The sequence below is a fragment of the Triturus cristatus genome, chromosome 1_1, assembly GCF_964204655.1.
Source record: "Triturus cristatus chromosome 1_1, aTriCri1.1, whole genome shotgun sequence".
NCBI lineage: Eukaryota > Metazoa > Chordata > Amphibia > Caudata > Salamandridae > Triturus > Triturus cristatus.
In genome coordinates this window covers 102,909,081-102,932,102 of record NC_140579.1, presented here as the reverse complement: position 1 = coordinate 102,932,102, position 23,022 = coordinate 102,909,081, and the positions used below count along the sequence as shown (strand labels likewise).

Genomic DNA, 23,022 nt, shown 5'->3' with positions numbered 1-23,022 from the left:
ATGATTTACGATATAGTCAACTCTTGTATGAAACCAACAACATAGGCTCTGCCCCCTCTATACGAGTCCTGCTGCAACATGTTTGCGGATGACTTTCTGGATAAGGTTGGCAGCATCTACTATGCCAGGCCGCAGGGGCACTCTCAGCGGTTCTGAACTGGGGGCCCTGAAAAAAAGAGGAATTAACCTTATTTCCTCCAGTAGGAAGGGAAGACGTAATTGACAGTGCTAAATCAGTGAAATCAGTTTCCTAGCTTGACTCAACTCCTCTTGAGTCCGAGGAGCAGATGTAAGAAACTGGCTCTATATATACTGCACCTGTTGGAAAACGAGGCAGCATCTGTGAGGCCTGCACAAATAACATGACTACATTTGTCCTTCACTGGGAACCAAACACCCAATTGTAGCGCCTGACTCTCAGAGGGTAGCGTTGCAGAGCAGTCTGAGGCTTACTCAATGGAGGTGGTGTGGGCTAGTAATCGCCATTTGCAGGTGCACAAAAATAACACTCAATAATTGATTGCCCAGTCTGTACTTTGCTTTATAAAAGTAAGAGTACATTTATTAAACACACACACTACTCAATACTATGCACCAATTTACAAATATACATAAGCTGTTGGAATTACTTTGTCACATTGCATAACATCTCCACCCCTCCCGCAAAGGGGGGGGTGGGGTCTAGTACCACCACTCCCATGTATGCACATCAACTTGCCCCCAATGCAGATAGTTGAACATAACCTGGAGCGAGGGCCCTGCACACTGGCACCATCCCAGTGGCGACCCACCCCATTACCTCAACAAGCATTAAAAAGGGGTAATCCTGCCTTGGTGACACATGACCCTGACTGAGCATCTCCTACTGACCATAAAGTATGCACCTCTATATCTTAAGGGCTAGCAGTTTGGGTTCTTCACCTAAGCGCAGCAGCAAGAATCCATGTTTACGCACACTTTAGAATGACAGTACTCATCACCTTGGTTGATCATTTGAATGCATTGCAATTACAGCCCCTAAAGGCATCACAGATGAAATCACAGGATGTGCATATACAGCCAGACAACCTAGCAGGACTGTCTGGCAACATAACCCCACTTGGCTTATGACATCTCCTTGCACATGTGACTTACAGTCCCATCAAAAGAAGTACTCCTGGCAACTACACTTCTCCTGCAGTGCGCCTCTTCACTTTGAAAGGAATCACAGTTAAAAGCATGGGATTACGTAAATACAGCCAGACCCCCTAGCAGGAAGGTCCAGCAACATAACTCCATTTAGCTTAACATCACCTTACACAGGTACTTCACTTTACACATGTGACTTTCAGTCCACCTAAAAAGAAATAACCAATAGTAAATGCATTTCGGTGCAATTACACCACTTCACCTCCAGGAGATGCACTTCTTCACACTTCCCCAACTCAGCCCTTCACTTCATGATGCACTTCTCCACACACCCTCCGCTGTAGAACAAAAGTTCCAGCCTAGAATGTGTTTAAATGCTAGCTGAGCCCTTGAGGGGTAGTTTCCTTTAGGTCCCCATGATACTGAGGGTGGGACTTTTCTTCGTGCTGGGGGGGAAGACTGCGCTTCTCCAGCAGCTTCCCAGCACCTTTTCACAAGTGAGGGTGACCCCCCTCTCTGGGGGCCACAAAGCACCAAAACTGCAGATTTCTTCGTGCTGGGGGGTAGGGGGGGAAGACTGCGCTTCTCCAGCAGCTCCCCCAGCACCTTTTCACAAGTGAGGGTGACCCCCCTCCTCTGGGGGCCACAAAGCACCAAAACGGCAGATTTCCAAATGCCTGGCGAGGCATTATGGGGCGCTTCATGCTCCTCTTTACCAGCCCGAGCCACTGGGAACACTCTCCTCTGCCCTCTGGGTCTCTGAGAGGGTAGATTCAGCAGAGTGCTGTCTTCACTGGCTCCCTGCGCTAGCCTTTCGCCTGGCTCTCCTCCTTGGCCTCTCTTCTCCCTGCGCAGAGGCCCCTGCTTCTGTGCACCAGTCCTGGGCTCTTCTTCTGGTGCTGATAGGGTCCTGGGGGCAGTCAGGGGATCTCTCCTTCCAACTGCCCATTGCACCGGGCTCCAGCACCTTCAGCCTCCGCAGACCACACCCCAGAGAGAGCTTCTCTTCCTGTGCAAGCACTTTTTAAAAGTTGAGTAGGGGGCTGGCAGGAAGTCTCTGTTGGTCCTATCAAACAGTGACACATCACGTCCCTTCCCCTGCTCCCTCCTTCTTGTCCAGCCTCTGGGTTTGTTCAAAATGGCGTTGTCCAGTGTGTGAGAAGTTGGCCTGATATGTAGTGCTCACTATTCTAGTGATCACTGTGTATCATTCCAAACGACCCTTATTGATGATTGGTTGTAAGTCAACCTTATAGACCAGCTATCCTAGTAGCGTGGATACGAGCAGTCTTAGGCTAAACTCTAGAGGGCGTGTTAAGCCAGCTGTTTACCATCACATATACCCCTTGAACATCAAGTGAAAGGACACCACACAAGTTGTTATGAAAATAAAGGATATTTATTTATAACAAGACTACCCTGGCTCTTTATGAGTCAGGGAGCTAAGCACAATACAAAACTCTTAGGAAAATACTACTGGTTGCACAATTTACACAAATGCCCGAGGGGCACGGGAAACCATCTACACTTACAGGGAAATGCGAATGGATAGAGTCTGGAGGTACTGATTCCGGAGTGTTCCGATCAGTGGGACTAAACGAAAAAGGAACTAGACACTTGTAGAGCGAACCTGCGATGGAGCACTGAAATGCTCAAGTTACCTAGCCCAGAGGCTGCGGCTGCGTGAAGTTCGGCAAGATGTCGGGAGTCCTCGTGTAGTCTCAGGAGCCTGAAAGAAGAAGTTGCTGGCAGGCGACCAGTGACGATGTTCGGAGCGATCCCAGCCTGGATCGGTGATGAAGGAAACCTGAAAGCAGAGGGGACTCAGTTCTCAACCGCTAGCCAGCGATCGTGTGGGTACCAGGAGGGTACCGGCTGAAGTCACCTCGACCAGGTGAGTGGGTGACGTCGGACTCGGCTGTTCCTCGGACCAGGAGGCGCGGCGGCGACCAGGATGGAGGGCGAGCTGTCCCACGAAGGTGTCTGCTGTCGATGATGCTGAGCCCAGGCAGGGGAAGCGGATCTTGGCAGTGGCAACCCAAGCGGGGGAGTCAAGATGGCGTCGGGAGTGGACCAGGAGGGTCCGTGGTACTCCTCTGTTGGAGGGAAGCAAGAGCCAGTCTGGAGCAACCAGACCGGTGATGAAAACAATCTTGGCGCGTCGTGTAGAGGGCCACAAGCCGGTCGGCAAGTGGTCGGACAACGCGGTGAACAGCAAGGAGCGGAAGGGCCCCCACGCAGATCTCGGAGATGCTGGGGAGGCAGACTTCGATGCTGGAGCTGCTCGGGGTTAGGGCTTCTCAACCCTAGGTGCACTCACTCGAGGGTCCCTCGGTGGGCGTGCTAGATAAGCGTCGTGCAGGTTCTGAAGATGGCCGGTCCCGCAGGTCTCGTCACACCTACGACTCTCAGCTGGGCTGATGAGGTAGGTAAAAGGTCAGAGATGGCAGGGACTCGGGTCTCGTCGAGCTGGGCAGTCTTGATCCGTAGGAGAGACGTACAGCAAACCGCAAGCGCTTAGGTGGTGCCTGCTGGTGCAGGGTGGCTACTCCTTAGCCACAAGGGAGAGTTTTCAGAAATAGTCAAGAGTTCCTTTCGTGGAAAGTAGTTCGTGATTCGGAGTTATCCGATTATCTGATTATCCAATTTGGGAAGGGGACTCGCTCCTACCTTTATTCTAAGAAAAGGGGCTGGCCCGTGACTAGGTTCTACCTATGGGTGGAGCCAGGAGGGGGGTGGTTACACCCCTATCCTTTGTCCGGCTTCGCGCCAGCTCAGGGGCTGGTGTGCCCCCGAAACTGGTTTGAGCCGGGCTATGCACAGTGAGCACCGGGGTGCCACTTGCAATCACCTTCCTTTCAGCCCTGCCTACCTGGAATACACAAACCCTGTCTGGGACGGTGCTAACACCGCCCTCGACAGGAAACCCTTTGTCCAAGCTCCCCTTGCTGGAAGGTCCCCCAGCAGCAGGAGGTCAGACTTGTGTCTGGTGGCAGCATCCATTTTGTGATGCTGAGGCTTGAGTCAACTTTAACCGGGGTTCAAGGTTACTTCCATGTCGTGTCCCTCTAAAAGGGGGGAATGCTAACCCCGTCACCAGGACTGGCGAGGGGTTCGTATTCCCATTCGTATGACACCTTACTCGACATGTATAGGTGATGCGATGCCAAAGTTAGCAAATAACCGCAAGGATTATAATGCATTAAAAGTAGTTGGCCCGCGTCACCATGGAACGGCTATTAGGACTTGGTTCCGCAAGCCGTCGACGGGCTCAGCTCGCGCCAGAGCACCGTCCCACATGATTCCCTGCACTCTGCCTTCAGGATTGATAAGGCCTGCTATAGGAGTGACTGATAGGAATCCATGTGTCCATTTTAGGGTTTAGGTGTAGGAATACTACACCTACAGCAACGGGTGATTACACCACGTGGCCCCAGCTGTCATGCAGCCAGTTGTGTCAGATTTGGGCGGCCATTCCAGGGGTGGCATAATACATGCTTCAGCCCCTGGTAGGCCCTGGGTACACCGATGCCCTGGATACCTGTGGTATGCTGAGACAGGGACTGACAAGGCGGCCCAGTTCCAATTAGTGGATGCACCTAATGTACATGTGTGATAATTTCGAGAGAGAACAGCTAGGCTGTGGGTCTGATTGGCAGGCCCGCAGCCGGAGAAAGTCGTAAACCAATGAAGCAAAAGCAAAAAATCTGGGTGATCATAGGATTGCAGACCCTACTCTCCTACATGACCCCCCCCCAAACTTCGGGACAATAAGCTAACCTTGACCAGGTGAGTCTTCTTGCTCTAAGTGGAAATACCTGGAGAGCCCATCTGCATTGCCATGATCAGTGCCAGGTCTATGCTCCACTGTGAAGTCCATCCCCTGTAGGGAAATGGACCACCTAAGTAGTTTGGGGTTTTCACCCTTCATTTGATTTAGCCACAAGAGGGGCTTATGGTCGGTCTGAATCTTGAAGTGAGTGCCAAACAAGTATGGCCTCAACTTCTTCAGGGCCCAAACCACAGCAAAGGCCTCCCTCTCAATAGCTGACCAATTCTTCTCTCTGGGGGTCAGCCTCCTGCTAATAAAAGCTATGGGCTGGTCATGACCATCAAAATTCAGTTGCGATAGAACAGCTCCCACACCCAGCTCCGAAGCGTCTGTTTGGACAATGAATGGTTTGGAGTAGTCTGGACTCTTTAGGATAGGTGCTGTGCACATGGCCTGCTTTAGGTCATCGAATGCCTTCTGACAGCTTGCTGTCCACTGAACTTTTTTTGGCATCTTTTTACTTGTCAGGTCGTTTAGCGGGGTCACAATGGATCCATAATTTCTGACAAATTTCCGGTAATAACCAGTCAGGCCCAAGAAAGCTCGAACCTGAGTCTGGGTGGTTGGAGGAGCCCAGTCCTGGATGGCCTGTATTTTGCTCTCCAATGGTTGAACCTGGCCTCCACCTACAAGGTGGCCCAGGTATACAACCTGTGTCTGCCCTATCTGGCACTTGGTGGCCTTGATAGTGAGGCCTGCCTTCTGCAGGGCCTCTAACACTTTCCTCAGGTGGACCAGGTGATCCTCCCAGGTGGAGCTAAAGACAGCGATATCGTCCAGATACGCCGCACAGAAGTCGTCCAACCCAGTGAGAACTCGATTCACCAGCCTTTGGAAGGTGGCAGGTGCATTTTTCAAACCAAAGGGCATTACCACGAACTGATAATGCCCACCCGGGGTAGAAAATGCTGTTTTGGGCTTGGCCTCCTCAGCTAACCTGATTTGCCAATACCCAGCTGTCAGGTCAAACGTACTTAAGTAGTTGGCCGAGGCCAACCGGTCGATAAGTTCGTCTGCTCTCGGTATCGGGTGGGCGTCAGTCTTAGTGACTGCATTGAGGCCTCTGTAGTCCACGCAAAACCTCATCTCTTTCTTACCGCCCTGGGTGTGAGGTTTTGGCACGAGCACTACGGGACTAGCCCAGGGGCTGTCCGAGGGTTCAATGACTCCCAGCTCCAACATTTTCTGCACCTCCGTCTTGATGCAGTCTCTGACGTGATCAGGTTGCCGATAGATTTTACTCTTCACGGGTAGACTGTCCCCAGTGTCGACCTCATGGGTACACCAATTGGTCTGACTGGGTGTCAGAGAGAACATATGTCGAAAGGATTGAAGAACCTGTTTGCAATCCTTTTGTTGATGTCCAGAGAGGCTGCCACAAAAGACAACACCATCTACTGACCCATCGTCAGGGTTCTGAGAGAGCAGGTCCGGGAGAGGGTCACTCTCCTCTTCCTGTCCCTCATCTGTGGCCATGAGCAAGCCCATGCCCTCCCTGTCGACATATGCCTTGAGCCTGTTTACATGGAGCACCCTGTGGGGGCTCCGGGGAGTTCCCAGGTCTACCAGGTAGGTGACCTCTCCCTTTTGCTCAATGATCGTGTGGGGCCCAGACCATTTGTCTTTGAGTGCTGCTGGGGCCACTGGCTCCAGCACCCACACCTTCTGTCCAGGCTGGTACACAGTCAGGACAGCCTTTTGGTCGTGCCAAGCCTTCTGTAATTCTTGGCTCGCCTCAAGGTTTTTAGACGCCTTTTCCATGTACTCCGCCATCCGCGAGCGGAGACCGAGTACATAGTCCACAATGTTCGATGCCGGCTTTCTGAGAGGTCTCTCCCATCCTTCCTTTACCAAACAAAGGGGTCCCCTTACAGGATGTCCGAACAGAAGCTCAAAAGGGCTGTAGCCAACCCCCTTCTGCGGGACCTCTCTGTAGGCGAACAAGAGGCAGGGTATCAGGACATCCCATCTCCGCCGAAGCTTTTCAGGTAGTCCGTGAATCATCCCTTTTAGGGTCCGGTTGAATCTCTCAACCAGCCCATTGCATTGTGGGTGATAGGGTGTGGTGAACTTGTAGTTGACACCACATTCCTTCCACATAGCAGTCAGATATCCCGACATGAAGTTTGCACCTCTGTCTGAGACGACCTCCTTCGGGAAGCCCACTCTGGAGAACACTCCAAGTAGGGCCCGTGCCACCACAGGTGCTGTAGTGGTCCGAAGGGGAATAGCTTCAGGATACCTGGTGGCGTGGTCCACCACCACCAGTATAAACTTGTGCCCTGATGCTGTCTGGGGTTCCATTGGTCCGACAATGTCGATCCCCACTCGTTCAAAGGGTACCCCCACCACTGGTAGTGGTATGAGGGGGGCCTTTGTCGTGCCACCTGACTTACCACTGGCTTGGCAAGTGACACAGGAGCGGCAAAACTCCTTCGTATCTTCGGACATGTGAGGCCAGTGAAAGTGTGGAACAATTCTGTCCCAAGTCTTATTCTGGCCTAAGTGACCTGCAAGGGGAATCTCGTGGGCCAAGGTGAGAAGGAAACCTCTCAGAGACAAGGGGATGACCAACCTCCTGGTCGCACCAGGTTTGGGGTCTCTTGCCTCAGAGTACAGGAGTCCATCGTCCCAGTACACTTTGTGGGTACCTGTGGCGTTCCCTGCAGCCTCAGCAGCAGCCTGCTGTCTGAGGGGTTCAAGTGAGGGGCAGTCTAACTGTGCCTTCCCCAGGTCTTCCCTGGAGGGTCCCCCTGAGCCCAGAAACTCAACCTGACCAGGTTCAAGCTCTCGCGGCTCAGTTTCCCTCAGTTCTTTAAGGTCAGCCTCCTCGGAGACTTGATCCACGACCCGGGGCAAGGGGGAAGGCGAAGCCTTACCCTTACTGCTCCTTTTCTTGGAAGGTGTCTGGTCCGTTCTTCCAGGATCCAGCACCTGTTCAGTGGGGCATCTTTTGGCCTGTGACCTGGTCACAGCAAGGACATGTGCTGGCAAGCCTAACATTTCCATGTGAGTCCTCTGCTCCACTTCTGACCATTGTGACGTTTCCAAATCATTGCCCAACAGACATTCTACGGGGAGGTCTGAACTAACCACAACCTTTTTCGGGCCACTTACCCCTCCCCAGGAGAAATCAACAACTGCCATACTGTGATTGGTAGTGACGTTGCTGGCATTGGTCACTAGGTAACTGGTACCTAGCATGATCTGTCCAGGGTCCACGAAGTTAGGCGTCACCATGGTGACACTGGCACACGTGTCCCTGTAGGCCTGAGCCACTCTTCCATTTATCAAAGGTGTCTGCCTGTATTTGCCCAAAGTATTGGGACTGGCATCAGGGGTCATATCCATATCCCCTGTACAGACAAGGACGGCCTGAGTGAGCGTGCCGACTAAGTCGTCACTCCCCTCGGTTCCCAAGGTTAACCCAACTAATGCCTTGGGAGGCGCACTACCACTGCTGACTGTACTAGGGGGTGCAGGTGCCTTAGGGGCTGCAGTGGTAGGAGTTTGCCCTCCTTTCTTGGTGCACTCACTAAACCAGTGAGTCTTACTTTTACAGTATTGGCACCACCTTTTTGACTGGCCTTCTTGAGTCTTCTTCTTCTGTGAAGCCTGACCCCCACCCTCTTTGGTTTGTTGGGGACCTGTCGAAGACTTCTGGTCATTTTGTTCGTTCTTGTTACCCTTTTGGTCTGCTTTCTTCTGACCACCCTGGTTCTGATTCTGGTTCTGCTTGACCCTTGTTCTGACCCATCTGTCTGCCTTCTTTCCCAATTCTTGGGGAGAGGTCAGATCCGAGTCGACAAGGTGCTGATGCAACAATTGGTTCTGACAGTTGTTTAAAATCTGTTCTCGCATGATAAGATTGTACAATCCTGTGTAATCAGTAACCTTGCTACCCAGTAACCAGCCTTCCAAAGCCTTAGTGGCACAATCGACAAAGTCAGCCCAATCCTGAGACTGAATTTTCTGGGTGTCTCGGAACAGCACCCGGTACTGTTCCGTGGTTAAGCCGAACCCATCAATCAGTGTGTTCTTCAGGACTTGGTAGTTGTTAGCATCCTCAGCTCTTGTAGTGAGGAGCTTGTCCCTTCCTTTACCTTCAAAGGAAAGCCACAGTATAGCTGCCCACTGACTTGGGGGGACGCACTGGACAGTGCAGGCCCTCTCCAAGGCAGTTATCCACTTGTGGATGTCGTCCCCTTGTTTAAAGGGGGGCACTATTTTACTCAGGTGTCTAGTGTCTATACCCCTGTCTTTCTCTCTATTGAGAACGCTGCCACCAGTGGGATCTAACCCACTTAATTTCTGCTCTCGGGCTAAGGCAAGTCTTTCTTTGGCGAGGGCAAGTTCTTCCCGCTCGATCCTCAGATTGACCTCCCGCATCTTCGCTTCATGCTCCCTCCTCTGAGGGGAAGTCATTCCTCTCTGAGAAGGTGCCTGAGAGACATGTGTATGAACCGATCTGCCAGAGCCTCTGGAGAGAGACCTAGCTCGTCCGTTCCCAAGGTTAAGCCTGCTTGAGCGTGGGCCCGGGGCTCCCCCAGTTCCATTCTCATGCCTGCTTAAGTTGGTCCTTGTAAGCCTGCCGACTACCACTGGACCTTTGTCTGCCTCGTCTCCCGATAACTCGTCCTCGTCCTCCTCCTCTGTGTGGAGGTCGAGGTCTGGGTCACCGAGGGTTCCCTCTAAGGGAGGCATGTTTCCATCTGCACTGGGGGGACCTGGGTTAGAGGACCTCCTAGCATCGTACGCCTCTAAGAGACCTATCAGTATTGCGATGGTAGGGTTAGAACCCTGGTTTAGCTTCCGGGAGGCACACAGTTGTCGCATCTCCTTGAAGCTAAGAGTTGCATATCGTGACACGACCTGTGGAGGGTCACTGACCACTAAGGGAGTCCCTGCAGACTCTCCGTGGACCGACATGCTTTTCTAGTGAGGTGTAAGTGTTGCACCTACCTACACTATGGGTTTACCTACTGATCCCTTGCTAAGAGTTGTAGTCAGGGTGTGCTAAGCCCTGTTACACTACAACAGCCGGTTCAGTAGAACTCGGAGTATTCTAAGTTAAGTTATATGTACCTGGGTACTTATGTGATCTTTCACTGCGATATTCTTAGGATACGTGTGTGGTAAAACAACAGCAAGCTCAAATCCCAACCGCTGCTCACCAATGTGAGAAGTTGGCCTGATATGTAGTGCTCACTATTCTAGTGATCACTGTGTATCATTCCAAACGACCCTTATTGATGATTGGTTGTAAGTCAACCTTATAGACCAGCTATCCTAGTAGCGTGGATACGAGCAGTCTTAGGCAAAACTCTAGAGGGCGTGTTAAGCCAGCTGTTTACCATCACATATACCCCTTGAACATCAAGTGAAAGGACACCACACAAGTTGTTATGAAAATAAAGGATATTTATTTATAACAAGACTACCCTGGCTCTTTATGAGTCAGGGAGCTAAGCACAATACAAAACTCTTAGGAAAATACTACTGGTTGCACAATTTACACAAATGCCCGAGGGGCACGGGAAACCATCTACACTTACAGGGAAATGCGAATGGATAGAGTCTGGAGGTACTGATTCCGGAGTGTTCCGATCAGTGGGACTAAACGAAAAAGGAACTAGACACTTGTAGAGCGAACCTGCGATGGAGCACTGAAATGCTCAAGTTACCTAGCCCAGAGGCTGCGGCTGCGTGAAGTTCGGCAAGATGTCGGGAGTCCTCGTGTAGTCTCAGGAGCCTGAAAGAAGAAGTTGCTGGCAGGCGACCAGTGACGATGTTCGGAGCGATCCCAGCCTGGATCGGTGATGAAGGAAACCTGAAAGCAGAGGGGACTCAGTTCTCAACCGCTAGCCAGCGATCGTGTGGGTACCAGGAGGGTACCGGCTGAAGTCACCTCGACCAGGTGAGTGGGTGACGTCGGACTCGGCTGTTCCTCGGACCAGGAGGCGCGGCGGCGACCAGGATGGAGGGCGAGCTGTCCCACGAAGGTGTCTGCTGTCGATGATGCTGAGCCCAGGCAGGGGCAGCGGATCTTGGCAGTGGCAACCCAAGCGGGGGAGTCAAGATGGCGTCGGGAGTGGACCAGGAGGGTCCGTGGTACTCCTCTGTTGGAGGGAAGCAAGAGCCAGTCTGGAGCAACCAGACCGGTGATGAAAACAATCTTGGCGCGTCGTGTAGAGGGCCACAAGCCGGTCGGCAAGTGGTCGGACAACGCGGTGAACAGCAAGGAGCGGAAGGGCCCCCACGCAGATCTCGGAGATGCTGGGGAGGCAGACTTCGATGCTGGAGCTGCTCGGGGTTAGGGCTTCTCAACCCTAGGTGCACTCACTCGAGGGTCCCTCGGTGGGCGTGCTAGATAAGCGTCGTGCAGGTTCTGAAGATGGCCGGTCCCGCAGGTCTCGTCACACCTACGACTCTCAGCTGGGCTGATGAGGTAGGTAAAAGGTCAGAGATGGCAGGGACTCGGGTCTCGTCGAGCTGGGCAGTCTTGATCCGTAGGAGAGACGTACAGCAAACCGCAAGCGCTTAGGTGGTGCCTGCTGGTGCAGGGTGGCTACTCCTTAGCCACAAGGGAGAGTTTTCAGAAATAGTCAAGAGTTCCTTTCGTGGAAAGTAGTTCGTGATTCGGAGTTATCCGATTATCTGATTATCCAATTTGGGAAGGGGACTCGCTCCTACCTTTATTCTAAGAAAAGGGGCTGGCCCGTGACTAGGTTCTACCTATGGGTGGAGCCAGGAGGGGGGTGGTTACACCCCTATCCTTTGTCCGGCTTCGCGCCAGCTCAGGGGCTGGTGTGCCCCCGAAACTGGTTTGAGCCGGGCTATGCACAGTGAGCACCGGGGTGCCACTTGCAATCACCTTCCTTTCAGCCCTGCCTACCTGGAATACACAAACCCTGTCTGGGACGGTGCTAACACCGCCCTCGACAGGAAACCCTTTGTCCAAGCTCCCCTTGCTGGAAGGTCCCCCAGCAGCAGGAGGTCAGACTTGTGTCTGGTGGCAGCATCCATTTTGTGATGCTGAGGCTTGAGTCAACTTTAACCGGGGTTCAAGGTTACTTCCATGTCGTGTCCCTCTAAAAGGGGGGAATGCTAACCCCGTCACCAGGACTGGCGAGGGGTTCGTATTCCCATTCGTATGACACCTTACTCGACATGTATAGGTGATGCGATGCCAAAGTTAGCAAATAACCGCAAGGATTATAATGCATTAAAAGTAGTTGGCCCGCGTCACCATGGAACGGCTATTAGGACTTGGTTCCGCAAGCCGTCGACGGGCTCAGCTCGCGCCAGAGCACCGTCCCACATGATTCCCTGCACTCTGCCTTCAGGATTGATAAGGCCTGCTATAGGAGTGACTGATAGGAATCCATGTGTCCATTTTAGGGTTTAGGTGTAGGAATACTACACCTACAGCAACGGGTGATTACACCACGTGGCCCCAGCTGTCGTGCAGCCAGTTGTGTCAGATTTGGGCGGCCATTCCAGGGGTGGCATAATACATGCTTCAGCCCCTGGTAGGCCCTGGGTACACCGATGCCCTGGATACCTGTGGTATGCTGAGACAGGGACTGACAAGGCGGCCCAGTTCCAATTAGTGGATGCACCTAATGTACATGTGTGATAATTTCGAGAGAGAACAGCTAGGCTGTGGGTCTGATTGGCAGGCCCGCAGCCGGAGAAAGTCGTAAACCAATGAAGCAAAAGCAAAAAATCTGGGTGATCATAGGATTGCAGACCCTACTCTCCTACACAGTGTCTCTGGCCACATGTCTGAAGCACCTTCCGCCCACGCTGCCTTCCCTCCGTGGTGCAGCCTGGTGCCTGGCACCCAGCGACAGCAGTTGATGTATTGGCCTGCAGCCCCACCCATCTTCTCTTCATGGAGAGGAGGCCCTTGCTTGTGGAAGAAAGGTTATCAATCCATCCAGCTGGGGTCAGCCCTCAGCCTGGGTCTGGTCATGGCTGGCTCAGAGAAATATGACAGTTCTGGATGACCCAAAAGCAGTACAAATATGACTTTGGACTCTGCAGAATACTCCTTTTCACATTTGCTACATTGGACTTGAGTGCGTGTCTGGAATCTGTAGGCCTAATGGAAGTTAATCTAGCCCCTGGCTCCACATTCCCATAGGGGAATAATGAAGTGAAAAAACAGTAAGACACACTGACTTTCCCTGGCATGTTTCTTTCCAGTGTATAAAGCCTATTCCATGTCACCACCCAATACAGCATAAGTCCTGCCACACCATTCACTTTGTAGCTGCTCCTGGACTGCGTACGCTAGGAATCTCCCCTGCGCAGCCCGTACACGTGTGCACACGCATGTACACAGGTGTCTGCATGTAACCAGCCCGGTGTCCCTTACTCCAGCTACTGAACAGTGGCCTGGTCAAGCCAGGGGAACACCAGTAAAATCCCCATGCAGTCTCTTACATCCTGAATTCACTGTGGGTGAGTCCCAACTTATGAGGCTCCCCCACAGTAAAAGCTCAACAATTAGGTGCTCAAAAAGCGAAAAATCCGGGCGGCCCATAGTGTCAGAACCACCTTCTAACAGCACCAAAGTGAGGTACAGTGTGTATAGAGTCCAAAAGTCCCCAAAGGAAGGCAGGGGTTATAGTTAGATAGAACCTTACTCTCTAAAGTGGTAGCTTGGTCGAGCAGTAAGGCAGTATCAGAAGACATTGTTAAGCATTTGATGTACACACTCAGTCAGCAAATGAATTCACACACTCAAGAACTAAACTCTAGGCCAATTGTTTTTGTATAAAAAATATACTGTTATTTATTTTTAGAACCAAGCAAGCCTGGAACAGGTAAGCATTAAATACTTTTCAGTAATAAGTTACTGGATATAGAACTGTTTGAAAATGCAATAGGAATGGTACTTTGTTGGATTTACAGGGGAGCAGTAGTATGCAACACTTAGCAAATACATTACATTGGAATGAATAGGCTTTTTCAATAAATTGCAGGTAAGTTACTTTTCGGATTACTTTTTATAACACAGTGCTTGATCCTAGATTCAGCACTGGGACATTTCCTGAAAATAGTTGAGAAAATGTGTTTTATTTAGATGTACGATTTTTAAAGAATATTCTTGTATTTCAAAAGTTGACAGAAACTTTTTCACAGAGAACCACCAATGTTATCATATGGAAGGAAATTCAATTCACAGGTAAGTTACTTTTATGTTACTTTTCCTACTCAGTGCTGGATACCTAGATTCAGCACTGGGACATTTCCTGAAAACAGTTGAGAAAATGAGTTTTGGTTATTTGTGCGATTTTTAAAGAATATTCTTAGTTTTCAAAAGTCGACACGTAAACTTTTTGGGAGAAAAAGTGTCAATGTTATCCTATGACGAAAAGCAGGTTATCGGTTTCGGGGTAAGTACTCGGTCTTTGGAGTTGGGGTTCTGGGGTTAGACTCAGGGGTCACACAGGGTCAGTGATGCACTGTTGTTGTACCCTCAGCGGCACTAGGGCGACTGGGTGCAGAGTGTTGAGGCCCAATGTTTAGGGGGGCTCCGGTTGGTGGCTGCTGGCAAGCAGGCCACGCGGTTGTGGGAGCAAAGCTCCTAGGGTTTAGCTCAGGGCAAGTTGGGGACCAAAGTAGCACCAAAGGTGCACCCTCAGCGGCACTAGGGCGGCCGTGTGCAGGGTGCTGTTTTGAGGTCGGGTGCCCTGTTGATTTCAATGAAGATTCTCCGGGACAAAGAAACACTGCAGGCTCGTGGACGAGCATCTTCCAGGAGCGACCACCACTACAAGGGGTAAGTTGGGATGTTGAGGGTTGGTTAGGCACCGTTGGTTTGAGCACACAAGGCCGGGGGGCGTCGTTTGCAGGGGTGTCTTGGGACGTCGGATTTTCTTACCCGCTCTGGTCGCGTTAGGGGGTGTCCTCTGGATTGAGGCTGCAGGCGTCGTCAGGAGGCTTGAGGCAGGTCAGGGGTCGCCGGATCTCGGGTCAGGATCTCCGGGGGGACCTCCTCGTGGTGTTTTTCCACTTGAGCTCGGGCCGGGTTCGGCGGGTGCAGAGTGGGCTGTATTCGTGGTTCCTGGCTGGCACCAGGAGCTGCAGTTTAAACACGTCCGGTGTTCATGGGAGAAACAGTCTGGAAAGTGAAGGCAGGCAGGTCCTGCGGGGTTTGTGAGGTTGCTGGCTGCTAGACACGCTGGGATTTCACAGGAGCAGGTTTGAGGGGAGACAGGCCTGTAGGGCTGGGGCCAAGTCAGTGGGCGTCGTCCTCTTGATAGCTCTGCACGGCTCTTCGCCCTTCTTCTTATCTTCTTTTCTTGTTGTTGCTGAATTCAAGAAAGGAAGGTTCAGGGTGCCCCTAAATACTACATTTAGGGGTGTTACAGGTAGGTAAAGGGCAGGGAACAATGGGTCTCTTCCCTGGGGTGGGTACACCCCCTATTGTGCCATTCTCCAGTGGGAGGGGGGCAGGAGTCTGTCCCTGGTTGGCTGGGTCCCCCCATCCTCAAGATGGCGGGGACTCGAGCTTGTGCTTCACCTCGCCTCCCCCACCTTAGGGGTGGAGTTGGCAGAGGTGGGCACACCTCTCTTCCTCACTTGTTTTTCCCGCCGGTTCTTCCGCCCAAAGTGGGGGGTAGAACCAGTGGGGACCTGTTGCTGAAAGCAGCAAATGGTCTGGAGAGGCTCACAAAGGCAGCATGCCTTTGAAGCTTCTCCTTTGTGAACCCTGCCCATCCTGGAGGAGGAGGCTTGGCACCTTGTCCCAGGATGTGCATTGTTTCAGGCCCCCGAGAGCAGCAAGCTCTCGACCCAGGGGTCCAGAAACATGTCAGGTGGTGGCAGCCTAAGCAGCCACTCAGTCAGGTCACTAGGAATTTCAGGGGGCATCTCTAAGATGCCCTCTGTTGTGCATTTTACATTAAATCCCACACTGGCATTAGTGTGGGTGTAATGGGCTGAGAAGTTTGATACCAAACTTCCCAGTCCTCAGTGTAGCCATTAGGGTGCTGTGGAGTTCGTAATCACAAACTCCCAGCACCATATACTCTTTAATGGCAGCACTGCACTTACAGTGCCCAGGGATGGATCTCATGCACCTGTACCCTCTCCACTGGCATAGGGCACCCAGCTAGAGGTGTGACTGATGTATGCCAGGGCAGTGGTTTGTGGGCATGGCACACACGGATGTGTGCCATGTCGACTCTTCACTTTGTTCTGCACCAAGGCACTCAGTCTGCAAAGGCAGTGTGTGAGCGTCAGGGTACAGGGCCTCTGAGGTTGGCACAATAAGTGCTGCAGCCCTTAGAGGCCTTCTCTGGTCACAGTGCCCTGGGTACCTGTGGTACCATTTACCAGGGGCTGACATGTGGCCAGAGAAGCCAATTGAGTTTAGGCTTCAATGCAATTTTAGGGAAGGAACATAGGCCCTGGGTACCTGATTAGCAGGAGCCCAGGGAACACTCAGTCAAAGAACATCAGCAAAAAGTGGGGGCATACCATGCAAGAAAGAGGGCACTTTCTCACACAACCCTCCACCCAAACAAAAGATGATGAGACTAACCTTGCCCTAGAGAGTCTTCATTGTCTAAGTGGAAGAACCTGGAAAGTCCATCTGCATTGGCATGGGCAGTCCCAGGTCTCTGTTCCACTTCAAAGTCCACTCCCTGTAGGGAGATGGACCACCTCAGCAGTTTTGGATTTTTTCCTTTCATCTGCATTAGCCATCTGAGAGGTCTGTGATCAGTTTGAACTAGGAAGTGAGTGCCAAACAAGTATGGTCTCAACTTCTTCAGGGACCAACCCACAGCAAAGACCTCCCTCTCAATGGCACTCCAACGCAGCTCCCTGGGGAGAAGCTTTCTGCTTATAAAAGCAACAGGTTGGTCTTGGCCTTCATCATTGGTCTGGGATCAGTCTGCACTATGAACTGCTTGGCATAATCTGGAGCCCTCAGAATTGTTGCTGAGCACATTGCTTCTTTCAGGGTGTCAAAAGCCTTTTGGCACCTAACTGTCCAGTTAATCTTTTTGGGCATTTTCTTGGAGGTGAGTTCTGTGAGGGGAGTCACAATGAACCCATATCCCTTCACAAGGAGAGCAAGATGGTGCCTGTGTGATTCCCTGCCTCACCGACACCCACGCCACGAGATCACTCAGCCGTCGGCTTTGCGGCCTGACCTGGAGACACTGCTATGCTGGGATCAGTCTGTGCCAGATTGCCGCTTCAGGTGCAGCTGTAGATCCTCCCTTCGACCGCGAAGTGCTCCGCGACCGTGAAAAGCTCCAAGAACGCCGAGAAACCTGACAGATCCGGGAGGTGGCGCGGGAAGCAGGCACTACAAAGTGCTGAGCTTTTCCTCAAAATCTGGAACTTGGACAATACTGCTTTTTGCCCTAGGACGCTGGAGCAAGCCTGTCCACCTACTTGGCCTCTTTGCAGTTTTGCTGTTTTTTCTGGTGGTTCGGTGCTGTCCCTTGCGGGACTCATGGGTCCCAACTGTGCTATCGGTTGTCTCTTTAACGGGTGAGTGGAGCATGGCATCTCGCGGGGTCCAGGGGACAAAAGGTAAAATACCAATCAATCCCGGCTCCGGCCCTTCAAATGCAGTGCCCCATTCTCTGGATGCTGAACCAATTTCTAAAAATAAACGAAAGACTGGGGGCCTTAAAAAAGCTTCAAACAAACCTGCTGGTGGGGGGCCCCCAAAAGATGGGGGCTCCTCCCAACCCTCAGTAGCTAAACTGTTCTCTGTAGCTGGGACGGTCTGGACCTGGCAGTGGGGCGAGAATCACAAATAGTCCTGATGGCAATAGAGAAAGTGGTTCAACAAATACAGCCTTGGCCAGCCCGGCCCAGCTCTTTGATGTGCAGTCGGATTCACAGTCTATTCCATCTCTACTCGGCATACTCGGCTTAGAGACTGGCTTGACAGCTCAAGGACAAGGGCCTCTAATAGCCAATAAAGCTAGCTCTAATATTAACACAGAAGATTCAGTACCCCCAGTAGATACTGTAGATACTGACCTGCTGAGCTGTGTTGACTATAGCCTGACTCCAGTTGTAAGTGTTCTTCGGGATCACGATATCTGGGGCCCTTCGTCTACTAATGCTATTGACGCAAAAGGTATTAGCACACAATGGCTACAAAATCCTGGGTCTCCAGATCCTATGGGGGAGCACTTTTTTTGGCCTCAGTTGGATCAAACTCTCCAGCCGAAGAAAGCTCTTCCTCATCAAGTGACGGCGAGATCTCCGAATCTAATTTTAGTAATATCTCTAAAGGGAAAAGCAAAGTTCAAAGACAGAAAAACAGTGCGGCGAAAAGTAGGGGGAAGAGGCAAGAAAAGAAAGATCAGCTTAAATGAGACTACTCAGGGTCTCACCTCTCTTTTTGCCCCAGTGGTGAACCCATCAAGACGGCCTGTGTTTTACAAGATCAGTCCGAAGAGCCCTCTTTGGCCGCTATATTGGCTTCAATTAAACAATTTCAGGAAGAAGCTTGGGTAGACAGCCAACAGGCTAAAAATGCTGCCAAAAAATTGCCAGGGGGTGACTGAAAACTTAACAAAACATGCTCTGACATCTGTGAAAGAGTGACTATGGTGGAAAGCCGCACTGAAAGCCTTGAAACTGATGTCTCTCTGCTCAAAAGCCAATGTACTTCCCAGGGTGATCGCATGACGGACGTCATGTGGAAGTTGGAAGAACAGGAGAATAGGCAGCGCCGAAATAACCTCCGCCTTCATGGGATTCCCGAGGGAGTGGAGGGGGAAGATCCTCGGCGCTATATTATAAAACTCCTAAGGGGGCCTTTCCCGAATAGACTGAGTGGAGCTGGGAACACGCAGTCCAACGAGCCCACCGTTTTCCCTTTACACTAAAGAAGCAATCTGGCAGCACTAACAAATTCCCAAAGCCTCGAGCCTTCCTGGTTTTCTTCTGGAACTTTTTATTAAGAAAGCTAATCTTCGACCAAGCTCGACAGAACTCTCAGAAATGCTTTGAGGGGGTATCCTTCTTCGCCAAACCAGACTTTTGTCATATCACCGTGGAGCAAAGATGGCACATTTGTCAATTAATCTCCCCATTTCAACAGCTAGGAGCACAAGTCTTTCTCATGACCCCTGCTAAGCTGAAGGTCCTTATGAACGGCTCTTCACAAATCTTTACCTCAGAAATCAAGGCTCAAGAGTATCTCACTGGACTTAAGGCCAGAAAAGAGCCAAATTAATGCCAATTCCGGCTTAGTGTGGTTGTAGTTAACGGTTCTAGAGAGATATTTGTCATCTCTGAATTATACTTTCTTAATATGATAGCCCCTAGGAAAACTTCAGGTCTACCTCCAGTAATGGGCTAGCCGATCAAGAGACTTAGGATAAGGGCTATGTTGAATATTTTTTTTTTCGCTCCCTCTTTTCTTTTTTTCTGTTTTGTTTGTTTTCCATCTAGCTTTTTTCTTGTTTTTTATTCTTTCCTTTCCCGTATTCACATGGCTTTCTTTGGGGTGGCTGGTTTTAGGTTTAGGTCTTAGATGGCCTCCTACGATCCCGCTTCAATAAAACTCGTAACGGCCTGGTGTTTTAATACATGCAGGATGCTAAACATGGGCTTAACCTACATGGCAAGGGACGGGTGGCGGGGTGTTACAATAGGAAGCCATCATTCAGGGTTTTCCTGATTGCTCACTTTCGAGGGGTGGAGGGTGGATGGGGGGGGACTGGGGGCAAGGGCAGGGGTGGGATGGGGGAGGGTGTCCGTGGGGTAAGTCTGAGTTTAAAATAGTTGTTTTTGCTTTTTTGATGTGCCAAATATTTAATTTTCATGAGCGGTCTTATGCTACAAGTATATTTAGATTGTTTCACAGTCTGACATGGGCTATCCAACTGTCCACACTGGGCAGGTTTCAGTGTGTCTCATCTCCATCGGCTATATGGTTTAAGTGTACATCGGGGACTTTACATGTATATTGTGCACTTTCAGCAACAGTGTTTTATAACTGGGTGTTTTTTCCTATAAAGCTTTGATGAGTACAACAAGCCTTAAAATCATTTCTCTGAACATTTGCTGATTAATGACAATCGAAAAAGGCAGAAGGTAGTTCAGAGTTCACGGTTACGGCAGGCCAACACTGTCTGCCTTCAAGAGACACACATAGAAGGCTCTCAGCTGCATCTTTTAAATACTCTGGGATGCAAGGTTATTGGGGGAACATCACAAGGGACTCAAACGAGGGGCGTTGCTATTGTAACACGCTATAATTGCTTACTTCAGCCTACCAGAGTCAAATCTGATCCCCCAAGGAAGATGGGTGCTTGCAGAATGTCGTATAGCTCCTGCCTATTCTTTCACCCGTTGCTCTATATATGGGAGCGTCTTGGATGACCCTAGCGTGATAGACTGAGTTTCTGCAGAATTGGCACACTGGCCCCTCCCAGTCATCATATGCGGAGACCTTAATATCTATCTACCCTGCAACTGGGGCTCAAATTCTCAATTCCGGCTGGCTACTCGCAAACCCAAGGTGCTTCAAACTATCAAAAATCTTTTACATATTCATGGGCTTGTGGATGCCTGGTCTCACTTAAATCCAACTCTGCCAGGCTACACATTTGTTTCTGCACCCCACAAATCCTTTGCATGCCTGGACTTCTTTTTCGTCTCCTCCTCTTTAATCCACAATAGTGAAATTGATATGCTTCTCTGCATTTTATCTGATCATAACCCCTTAAGCCTCAATATTCGGGGTTTGATTACCCACAAGGAAATCTCATCCTGGAGTTTCGAGAGAGCACTCCTGTTAGATGAGAGTTATCAGAATCATATGAAACATTGGATACAGACCTTCCTTGATAATACCTAGGCTCAGCTCCCGTGATGGTAGTCTGGGGCAGGCTAAAAGCTTGTGTTCGGGGTGAAACCTTACAATTCTCACTGAGGAAAAACAGGCAGAAGAAGGCTCAGCTGGTGGAGCTACACGCATAATTAGCAAAAGCAGAGAAAAATCTTATCGCTGTAGTTCAGTGCAAGGGGGAGGTAGATCCGGCTCAACAGGCAGTGGTTGCTGCCAGGGCCGAGATCTGCTCAATTCTGGCTGAGAAAGCCGCTTCCAAGTGGGCTACCGCTTGGGGAAAAAGCATACAAGTGTCGCGAAAAGATTGGCCACCAGTTGGCAATGAGAACCAGGCAACAGACCACTATCGATGAAATTCAAAAAATTAGGACCTCCTCGTGGGTTATAACCAGTAACCGGGAAGAAATTTGCACAGCCTTCGGATAAAATTTCCAGGGTTTATATCCGGAGGAAGATGCCGCATCCCAAATAGATGGGCAATCTTAATAATTATTTGGACCCAATCATTTTGTCATCCCTTAGTAGAGAGGAGTGGGAACAACTTGAGGATCCTCCCTCATGGGGTGAAATTGCTAAGGCTCTGACCAATCTACCAGAGGTGAAAGCAGCCGGGCAAGACTGCATTCCAGTTGAATTTTAAAAGGTTTTCCTTTGCAAAATTAAAGATATTTTCAATGACGTAGTGACGCACATTTTCCATGGTGCTACACCTCCTCAATTTTGGTCCATAGCTAAGATTATTGTCTTCCTTAAAAAAGACAAATCACCAACAGAAATGGGTTCGTATCGCCCAATCACCCTTATTAACGGTGATTCAAAGATATACGCCAAAATATTCGCCTCACGACTCTCGGCTAAAATTGAAAGTGTTGTTTCCAGGTGGCAGCACGGGTTTATACCCGCCAAAGGTACCACCAAGCATATTCGGAGGGTCATTACTCTGCTCGACGCTGCACAGGTTTCAGGGGATCCGATGGCTGTAATACTCCTTAATGCCGAAAAAGCATTTGATCGGGTCTCCTGGAACTTTCTCTGGTGCGTCATACGGAGAATGAACTTTGGGCCTAAAGCCATCCAGGCCATCAAGGCATTATACCTTACTCCCATGGCTAGGGTATCTATTAACGGGTCATTGACTGAGCAAATAAAAATCTCGTGGGGGACTCGACAAGGATGTCCCTGCTCCCCACTACTCTTTGCCATGTACATTTACCCATTCATCAAAAAACTTGAAGGAAACCAGGCTATACCGGCAGTTAGTAGATTTGGCCTAGTAACTAAAAACCTTGCCTTCCACGATTTTTTAGCTCTGGTCTCACCGGATCCTGAAAAATCCATCCCAGCAATCGAGGTAGAGGCTCACCTATTCGGTATCGTATCAGAATACAAACTAAACAAAGGAAAAACCCAAATTATAATTAATAAAAAAGTCACCTGGAACGATGGAAGAGTAGTGGCAAAAGCTAAATACCTAGGTGTTGACATTTCAGCTGACACTGACTTGATTGTTGGCCAGAATATGGACCCTCTTGTTTGAGAGACAAGGAAAGCCTTGAACCGTCTTAATAATTTACACCTTTCCATTGTTGGTCAATGTAATTTGCTTAAAATGATTTCTTTACCCAGAATTTTGTACTTGTTCAGAGCCATTCCTTTGGAGTTTAATAAGACAACACTTTTACGATTTTATAGGTTATTTTCTCAGTTTGTGTGGGCATTCTCTCAACCTAGGAGGGCATTCAAATTATTGTCTTTACCTCAGGAAAGAGGGGGGTGGGCTTTACCCAACCTAAAAATATATTATTGGGCTACTGTTCTGCAATCATGTCCTATACTGATGCAAGACTCTCCCCCAACCCCCGCCTCAGGTCTACCCTCACCCTTTGAACTTTTGCCTGTGGCGACCGCTGGAATTTGGATACTATAGAAGGGTCAAATTCAAGACCCTTTTAGGTGCTTATAAGGTCTTCTCTGCCGTACGTAGGAATCTAGGGCTCGGTAGATTTAATTTTTATACTCCTATTAAGAATAATCCCAATCTACCGGATATCTTTGGACCGTTGTACTTTCAAACCTGGGCAGACAAGATGGTAAAGAAATTAGACGACCTTTGTTCACTTGAGGGGGTCTTGTCCTTTGAGGAACTCCAATCCCTCTTTGGTTTAGACAATAGGGACTCCTTTAAATATCTTGCTATGAAGTCCTTCTTCTT

The 23,022-nt window shown here is 50.2% G+C and overlaps 1 protein-coding gene across 1 annotated transcript in view; it reads left to right on the top strand.

Moving 5' to 3' along the window:
• Positions 1–23,022, top strand: part of CNTNAP1 (contactin associated protein 1) — a 379,706-nt gene that overhangs the window by 192,017 nt on the left and 164,667 nt on the right. The window lies entirely within an intron of this gene.